Below are 9,854 nucleotides of genomic sequence, written 5' to 3'. Positions count from 1 at the left end.
CACTATTCACATGGCAAGGAAAATCAAAGACATAGTAAATAATGAAGCTATTCACATGGTGAGGAAGATCAAAGACATAGTAATTAATGAAGCTATTCACATGGTGAGGAAAATCAAAGACAGTAAATTATTGAAGATATTCACATGGTGAGGAAAATCAAAGACATAGTAAATTAATGAAGCTATTCACATGGCGAGGAAGATCAAAGACATAGTAAATTAATGAAGCTATTCACATGGTGAGGAAAATCAAAGACATAGTAAATAATGAAGCTATTCACATGGTGAGGAAAATCAAAGACATAGTAAATAATGAAGCTATTCACATGGTGAGGAAAATCAAAGACATAGTAAATAATGAAGCTATTCACATGGTGAGGAAAATCAAAGACATAGTAATTAATGAAGCTATTCACATGGTGAGGAAAATCAAAGACATAGTAATTCATGAAGCTTCACATGGTGAGGAAAATCAAAGACAATACTGAGCTATTTGTTTTGCTGCCAATCTACGAGTCTACAGTTGATTTGATCATCACTAAAGTCATGGATTTGCGTCTCGTTCAGGAGAAGCTAGGTGGATCCTGCTATAACTTATCTTAAAGGTTGATGATTTCCAAGGGCAGGGCAGTCAACAACGTCTTTCAGAGAGTCAAAGACAAGACTGAGCTGCCTTGTCAAAGTGTATAAAGAGCAGCCAGGAGATTCTAGCAAAGTGCTGATGGTGATGACATTAAAGGAAGTGCATGTCATTCCGCTGATGGCGATGACGTCATCCTGGTAATTTGGTAAACCACCTGGGTAAAGCCCGGTCACTGACATCACTGCATACCAAGTCATGCAACATGTTTATAATATTTATTTACGGTTCTGTTATCAATTCTCAACGGACAGAAACATGATGACGATACACCTGACGGAATATTTTGAGATACTTTTAAAACACACGCCAGGTTTTCAGTAATAGAAGAAACCTTTTAGGTCGGTCATCCAACTAAAATACGAGTCTCGTTAGAGAATAGTTTATGAATGTAGGTCCTTACTTAAGAGCTACCTAATGTTATTATTTACTCAGATGCCTTAGATACCTGTCTCCATTTATTTTATTTTAATTATCAATCTATCTGAACAAAGTGTTTCCTGTAACCATGTCCTTACTTAATAATTTTAAGGATTTATTATTGAAACAATCTATTTAGAAATAGTTTTTAATTTATGCTTTAAAAAAATATATATATATTGTATATATTCTATTTGAAGAGTTAATAGTGTTTATTATCATGTAATAAATTGTTACCATCACTAGCTGCTGTTCTTTCCATCGCCATTAGAGGACAGGACCTACCACCTTTGACTCAAACAGAACCACTTCCACCTCACACACAGGCCGATGATTGTTTGAAAACAAGAATTTGTTCTTAAACTGACTTGCCTAGTTAAATAAAGGTAAAATATAAAAATTATTATTATCTGACCAAGATGCAAAGTTCTACACTTTAATTCTTAAAATCAGATTTTAAATTGAACCCTAACCTGAATCAAATTGCTTACCTTATGCCTAACACTAATCTTTAAATTAGGACTGAAAGGCTCTTTTTGAATTCCATTCTATTTTTTTATTGGCCACATCGTGGGAACCTGGGCCTACAGCCACAGTATGCAGATAGAAACTAGTGGGAACCTGGGCCTACAGCCACAGTATGCAGATAGAAACTAGTGGGAACCTGGGCCTACAGCCACAGTATGCAGATGGTTTAGAAAAGGACAACACAAAAGGATAAGATCTGAACCCAGATGTTCCAGATGGCCACATAGTGGGAACCTGGGCCTACAGCCACAGTATGCAGATGGTTTAGAAAAGGACAACACAAAAGGATAAGATCTGAACCCAGATGATCCAGATGGCCACATAGTGGGAACCTGGGCCTACAGCCACAGTATGCAGATGGTTTAGAAAAGGACAACACAAAAGGATAAGATCTGAACCCAGCTGATCCAGATGGACACTAGTGGGTCAGTCAGTGCAGCACTTAAAAAAAAATGTAAAAAATAATTACACAATATGTGTAAGTGTGTTAGTTTGCATAGTGCAGTACTCCGCTTATCTCCCACAGGGTATTCACTAGGGCGCGTCCCAAATGTCACCATGTAGGGAATAGGGTCCCATTTGGGACGCACTAAAAGGTTTCATAAGACGTATGCCCTCTGTCTCTGCTCTATAGCCAAAACCCTACCTACTTCATTGACATGACATAGCAGCGCCATTAGCATCTCTATGGCTGTTAGCTGTAGATATGTTAACCTACTGTTGGTGTTTAACACCACAGAAACTGATAAGGATTTAAAGAGGGTCATAGAGGTTGGAACGCTCAATTAACCGAGTGAATGATTACCTAGATCGTTGATAGAATTTGTTGAGGTGTGTTTGTGTCTACTATACGCATGCCTGTTTTCATACTAATTTAATCTAGATTTAGTAATTGAATCCAGCCTTTGTAATTTAATCTAGATTTTGTAATTGAATCTAGCTTTTGTAATTGAATCTAGATTTTGTAATTGAATATAGCCTTTGTAATTGAATCTAGATTTTGTAATTAAATCTAGCCTTTGTAATTGAATCTAGATTTTGTAATTAAATCTAGCCTTTGTAATTGAATCTAGATTTTGTAATTAAATCTAGCCTTTGTAATTGAATCTAGATTTTGTAATTGAATCTAGCCTTTGTAATTGAATCTAGCCTTTGTAATTTAATCTAGATTTTGTAATTGAATCTAGCCTTTGTAATTTAATCTAGATTTTGTAATTAAATCTAGCCTTTGTAATTGAATCTAGATTTTGTAATTAAATCTAGCCTTTGTAATTGAATCTAGATTTTGTAATTAAATCTAGCCTTTGTAATTGAATCTAGATTTTGTAATTAAATCTAGCCTTTGTAATTGAATCTAGATTTTGTAATTGAATCTAGCCTTTGTAATTTAATCTAGATTTTGTAATTGAATCTAGCAATTTTAGGCAATGACTCCAACACCATCATTTAGTTTGCAGACGACACAACAGTGGTAGGCCTGATCACCAACAACGATGATACAGCCTGTAGGGAGGAGGTCAGAGACCTGGCCGGGTGGTGCCAGAATAACAACCTATCCCTCAACGTAACCAAGACTAAGGAGATGATTGTGGACTACAGGAAAAGGAGGACCGAGCACGCCCCCATTCTCATCGACGGGGCTGTAGTGGAGCAGGTTGAGAGCTTCAAGTTCCTCGGTGTCCACATCAACAACAAACTAGAATGGTCCAAACACACCATGACAGTTGTGAAGAGGGCACGACAAAGCCTATTCCCCTCAGGAAACTAAAAAGATTTGTCATGGGTCCTCAGATCCTCAAAGGTTCTACAGCTGCAACATCGAGAGCATCCTGACCGGTCGCATCACTGCCTGGTACGGCAATTGCTCGGCCTCTGACCACAAGGCACTTCAGAGGGTAGTGTGTATGGCTCAGTACATCACTGGGGCTAAGCTGCCTGCCATCCAGGACCTCTACACCAGGCGGTGTCAGAGGAAGGCCCTAAAAATTGTCAAAGACCCCAGCCAGCCCAGTCATAGACTGTTCTCTCTACTACCGCATGGCAAGCGGTACCGGAGTGCCAAGTCTAGGACAAAAAGGCTTCTCAACAGTTTTTACCCCCCAAGCCATAAGACTCCTGAACAGGTAATCAAAGGACTACCCAGACTATTTGCATTGTGTGCCCCCCCAACCCCTCTTTAACGCTGCTGCTACTCTCTGTTTATCATATATGCGTAGTCACTTTAACTATACATTCATGTACATATTACCTCAATTGGGCCGACCAACCAGTGCTCCAGCACATTGGCTAACCGGGCTATCGGCATTGTGTACCGCCTCCCACCAACCCCTCTTTTACGCTTCTGCTACTCTCTGTTCATCATATATGCATAGTCACTTTAACCATATGTACATGTACATACTACCTCAATCAGCCTGACTAACAGGTATGTAGCCTCGCTACTTTTATAGCCTCACTACTGTATGTAGCCTCGCTACTTTTATAGCCTCACTACTGTATATAGTCAGTCTTTTTACTGTTGTTTTATTTCTTTACCTACCTATTGTCACGCAATTTAATATAGCCTTTGTAATTGAATATGTCCTTTCTAAATTAATCTAGACTTTGTAATTAAATCTAGCCTTTGTAATTGAATCTAGCCTTTGTAATTGAATCTAGCCTTTGTAATTGAATCTAACTTTTTAATTGAATCTAACATTTGTAATTTAATCTAACATTTTAATTTAATCTAACTTTTGTAATTAAATCTAACATTTTAATTTAATCTAACTTTTGTAATTAAATCTAACTTTTTAATTTAATCTAACTTTTTAATTTAATCTAACATTTGTAATTTAATCTAACTTTTTAATTTAATCTAACATTTGTAATTTAATCTAACATTTTAATTTAATCTAACTTTTTAATTTAATCTAACATTTTAATTTAATCTAACATTTTAATTTAATCTAACTTTTGTAATTAAATCTAACTTTTTATTTTAATCTAACTTTTGTAATTTAATCTAACTTTTGTAATTAAATCTAACATTTTAATTTAATCTAACTTTTGTAATTAAATCTAACTTTTTAATTTAATCTAACTTTTTAATTTAATCTAACTTTTGTAATTAAATCTAACTTTTTAATTTAATCTAACTTTTGTAATTAAATCTAACTTTTTAATTTAATCTAACTTTTGTAATTTAATCTAACTTTTGTAATTAAATCTAACATTTTAATTTAATCTAACTTTTGTAATTAAATCTAACTTTTTAATTTAATCTAACTTTTTAATTTAATCTAACTTTTGTAATTAAATCTAACTTTTTAATTTAATCTAACTTTTGCAATTAAATCTAACTTTTTAATTTAATCTAACTTTTGTAATTAAATCTAACTTTTGTAATTTAATCTAGGCCAAGATAAAATTGTTCTCATGGATGGCTGCCTACTTCCCATCTATTTATAACTGAACATATTGGGACAAAGCAACACAAATGCACCTATCATAACAGTGTCCCAAATAGAACCCTATTCCCAATATAGTGCACTACTATAGACCAGAGCCCTATTCCCTATATAGTGCACTACTATAGACCAGAGCCCTATTCCCTATATAGTGGTACTACTTTAGATTTGGGCCTACTTTATATTTACAAGCAGCAGAATGTCTGATACTGACTGTAGACAAGCAGCAGACTGATACTGACTGTAGACAAGCAGCAGACTGTCTGATACTGACTGTAGACAAGCAGCAGACTGATCCTGACTGTAGACAAGCAGCAGACTGATACTGACTGTAGACAAGCAGCAGACTGATACTGACTGTAGACAAGCAGCAGACTGATACTGACTGTAGACAAGCAGCAGACTGTCTGATACTGACTGTAGACAAGCAGCAGACTGATCCTGACTGTAGACAAGCAGCAGACTGATCCTGACTGTAGACAAGCAGCAGACTGATACTGACTGTAGACAAGCAGCAGACTGATACTGACTGTAGACAAGCAGCAGACTGATACTGACTGTACACAAGCAGCAGACTGTCTGATACTGACTGTAGACAAGCAGCAGACTGTCTGATACTGACTGTAGACAAGCAGCAGACTGATACTGACTGTAGACAAGCAGCAGACTGATCCTGACTGTAGACAAGCAGCAGACTGTCTGATACTGACTGTAGACAAGCAGCAGACTGATCCTGACTGTAGACAAGCAGCAGACTGATCCTGACTGTAGACAAGCAGCAGACTGTCTGATACTGACTGTAGACAAGCAGCAGACTGATCCTGACTGTAGACAAGCAGCAGACTGATACTGACTGTAGACAAGCAGCAGACTGATACTGACTGTAGACAAGCAGCAGACTGATACTGACTGTAGACAAGCAGCAGACTGTCTGATACTGACTGTAGACAAGCAGCAGACTGATACTGACTGTAGACAAGCAGCAGACTGATACTGATTGTAGACAAGCAGCAGAATGTCTGATACTGACTGTAGACAAGCAGCAGACTGATACTGACTGTAGACAAGCAGCAGAATGTCTGATACTGACTGTAGACAAGCAGACTGTCTGATACTGACTGTAGACAAGCAGCAGACTGATACTGACTGTAGACAAGCAGACTGTCTGATACTGACTGTAGACAAGCAGCAGACTGATACTGACTGTAGACAAGCAGCAGACTGATACTGACTGTAGACAAGCAGCAGACTGATACTGATTGTAGACAAGCAGCAGACTGATACTGACTGTAGACAAGCAGCAGACTGATACTGACTGTAGACAAGCAGCAGACTGATACTGACTGTAGACAAGCAGCAGACTGATACTGACAGTAGACAAGCAGCAGACTGTCTGATACTGACTGTAGACAAGCAGACTGATACTGACTGTAGACAAGCAGCAGACAGATACTGACTGTAGACAAGCAGACTGGGGGGGGCTGCCATCGTCGACATCCACGTCTTTAGCGCCCGGGGAACAGTGGGTTAACTGCCTTGCTCAGGAGCAGAACGACAGATTTTTACCTTGTCAGCTCAGGGATTCGATCCAGCAACCTTTTGGTTACTGGCCCAATGCTCTTACTACTAGGCTACCTGCTCCAACCACTAGGCTACCTGCTCTAACCACTAGCCTACCTGCTCTAACCACTAAGCTACCTGCTCTAACCACTAGGCTACCTGCTCTAACCACTAGGCTCCCTGCTCTAACCACTAGGCTACCTGCTCTAACCACTAGGCTACCTGCCTCTAACCACTAGGCTACCTGCTCTAACCACTAGGCTACCTGCTCTAACCACTACGCTACATGCTCTAACCACTAGGCTACCTGTCTCTAAGCACTAGGCTACCTGCTCTAACCACTAGGCTACCTGTCTCTAACCACTAGGCTACCTGCTCTAACCACTAGGCTACCTGCTCTAACCACTACGCTACATGCTCTAACCACTAGGCTACCTGTCTCTAACCACTAGGCTACCTACTCTAACCACTAGGCTACCTGCTCTAACCACTAGGCTACCTGCTCTAACCACTAGGCTACCTGTCTCTAACTACTAGGCTACCTGCTCTAACCACTACGCTACCTGCTCTAACCACTAGGCTACCTGCTCTAACCACTAGGCTACCTGCTCTAACCACTAGGCTACCTGCTCTAACCACAACGCTTCCTGCTCTAACCACTAGGCTACCTGCTCTAACCACTAGGCTACCTGCTCTAACCAATCGGCTACCTGCTCTAACCACTAGGCTACCTGCTCTAACCACTAGGGTACCTGTCTCTAAACACTAGGGTACCTGTCTCTAACCACTAGGCTACCTGCTCTAACCACTAGGCTACCTGTCTCTAACCACTAGGCTACCTGTCTCTAACCACTAGGCTACCTGTCTCTAACCACTAGGGTACCTGCTCTAACCACTAGGCTACCTGCCTCTAACCACTAGGCTACCTGCTCTAACCACTAGGCTACCTGTCTCTAACCACTAGGGTACCTGTCTCTAACCACTAGGCTACCTGCTCTAACCACTAGGCTACCTGTCTCTAACCACTAGGGTACCTGTCTCTAACCACTAGGCTACCTGCTCTAACCACTAGGCTACCTGTCTCTAACCACTAGGCTACCTGTCTCTAACCACTAGGCTACCTGCTCTAACCACTAGGGTACCTGTCTCTAACCACTAGAGGCAGCAGAGAGGCAGCAGACTGTAGAGAGGCAGCAGAGAGGCTGTAGAGAGGCAGCAGGCTGTAGAGAAGCAGCAGAGAGACAGCAGTCTGTAGAGAGGCAGCAGGCTGTAGAGAGGCTATAGAGAGGCAGCAGGCTGTAGAGAGGCAGCAGGCTGTAGAGAGGCAGCAGGCTGTAGAGAGGCAGCAGACTGTAGAGAGGCAGCAGGCTGTAGAGAGGCAGCAGATAGGCAGCAGGCTGTAGAGAGGCAGCAGACTGTAGAGAGGCAGCAGGCTGTAGAGAGGCAGCAGGCTGTAGAGAGGCAGCAGAGAGACAGCAGGCTGTAAAGAGGCAGCAGGCTGTAGAGAAGCAGCAGAGAGACAGCAGGCTGTAGAGAAGCAGCAGGCTGTAGAGAGGCAGCAGGCTGTAGAGAGGCAGCAGGCTGTAGAGAGGCTGTAGAGAGGCAGCAGGCTGTAGAGAGGCAGCAGGCTGTAGAGAGGCAGCAGGCTGTAGAGAGGCAGCAGGCTGTAGAGAGGCTGTAGAGAGGCAGCAGGCTGTAGAGAGGCAGCAGGCTGTAGAGAGGCAGCAGGCTGTAGAGAGGCTATAGAGAGGCAGCAGGCTGTAGAGAGGCAGCAGGCTGTAGAGAGGCAGCAGGCTGTAGAGAGGCAGCAGGCTGTAGAGAGGCAGCAGGCTGTAGAGAGGCAGCAGGCTGTAGAGAGGCAGCAGACTGTAGAGAGGCAGCAGGCTGTAGAGAGGCAGCAGGCTGTAGAGAGGCAGCAGGCTGTAGAGAGGCAGCAGACTGTAGAGAGGCAGCAGACTGTAGAGAGGCAGCAGACTGTAGAGAGGCAGCAGGCTGTAGAGAGGCAGCAGACTGTAGAGAGGCAGCAGGCTGTAGAGAGGCAGCAGGCTGTAGAGAGGCAGCAGGCTGTAGAGAGGCAGCAGGCTGTAGAGAGGCAGCAGGCTGTAGAGAGGCAGCAGACTGTAGAGAGGCAGCAGACTGTAGAACAGCTCTGTGCCATTTAATGTTTTCAGTGTCAGTTGTGTGACTGAGAATGCTTTTCTTCCTCACACCTCTCCTCCGTATCTCAGGCTGACCACTCTTTAAAATGGTCTCTCCTTTCTCGCTCGCTCTCTCCTATCTGTTCTGTTTGCTTTCATAAAAGCCTCTGAGGTGGTTAATCAGGTCTGTCTCTTCATTAAAGCCTCTGAGGTGGTTAATCAGGTCTGTCTCTTCATTAAAGCCTCTGAGGTGGTTAATCAGGTCTGTCTCTTCATTAAAGCCTCTGAGGTGGTTAATCAGGTCCATCTCCTCATTGAAGTGTTTTTTTTAATCAGAGCTCTATTTCTGCTTCTCCGGATAATATTGTTTGGCAATATACCTGTAGTTTTTAAGGGAATTTCTCCAAACAGAACTGAAATGAACCATAAAAACCCCCTGTAGCTCATCAGAGCAGGAATAGACCTGATACCAGAACACCAATTAGCCTGTAGTTCAAAGTTCACAAACCTCATTCACTTTCTCAACAGGGCTTTTCCTTCCCTAGGCAGCTCCACCATTCTCTATTTTCCCCTCCATCTCGGAGAACATCTGAAGCCCCACAGGCCTGTGAACCCTGACCCCCTCTACTTCCCTTTTCCTTCCCCTGTGTTCCCCGACTGCTCCAGGCCTGTGAACCCTGACCCCCCCCCTACTTCCCTCTTCCTTCCCCTGTGATCCCCGACTGCTCCAGGCCTGTGAACCCTGACCCCCTCTACTTCCCTTTTCCTTCCCCTGTGTTCCCCGACTGCTCCAGGCCTGTGAACCCTGACCCCCCCCCCTACTTCCCTCTTCCTTCCCCTGTGATCCCCCACTGCTCCAGGCCTGTGAACCCTTTCCCTCCCTTTCTCCCTTGTGCTCCAGCCCTGCTCTAGGGGCGTCAAAACAAGCAGAAGCGTGTGAGTTTATATCAGTTCAGGTCTGATCTGCCCCCTGCTTGGGATAGACCAAGCCCCTCTACCAGGCCCCCCAGCCCCTCTCCTCTGCCCTCCCAGCCCCTCTCCCAGCCCTGACCCCCTGCTTGGGAAAGGCCCAGACCCTCTCATCTGCCCTCCTAGCCTCTCTGCCAACCCCCCGCTTGG

The sequence above is a fragment of the Oncorhynchus mykiss genome, chromosome 8 (assembly GCF_057628025.1).
Source record: "Oncorhynchus mykiss isolate SJ-2025 chromosome 8, ASM5762802v1, whole genome shotgun sequence".
Lineage (NCBI taxonomy): Eukaryota > Metazoa > Chordata > Actinopteri > Salmoniformes > Salmonidae > Oncorhynchus > Oncorhynchus mykiss.
The sequence above is the reverse complement of the archived record's forward strand: the minus strand, read 5'-3'. Positions refer to the sequence as shown.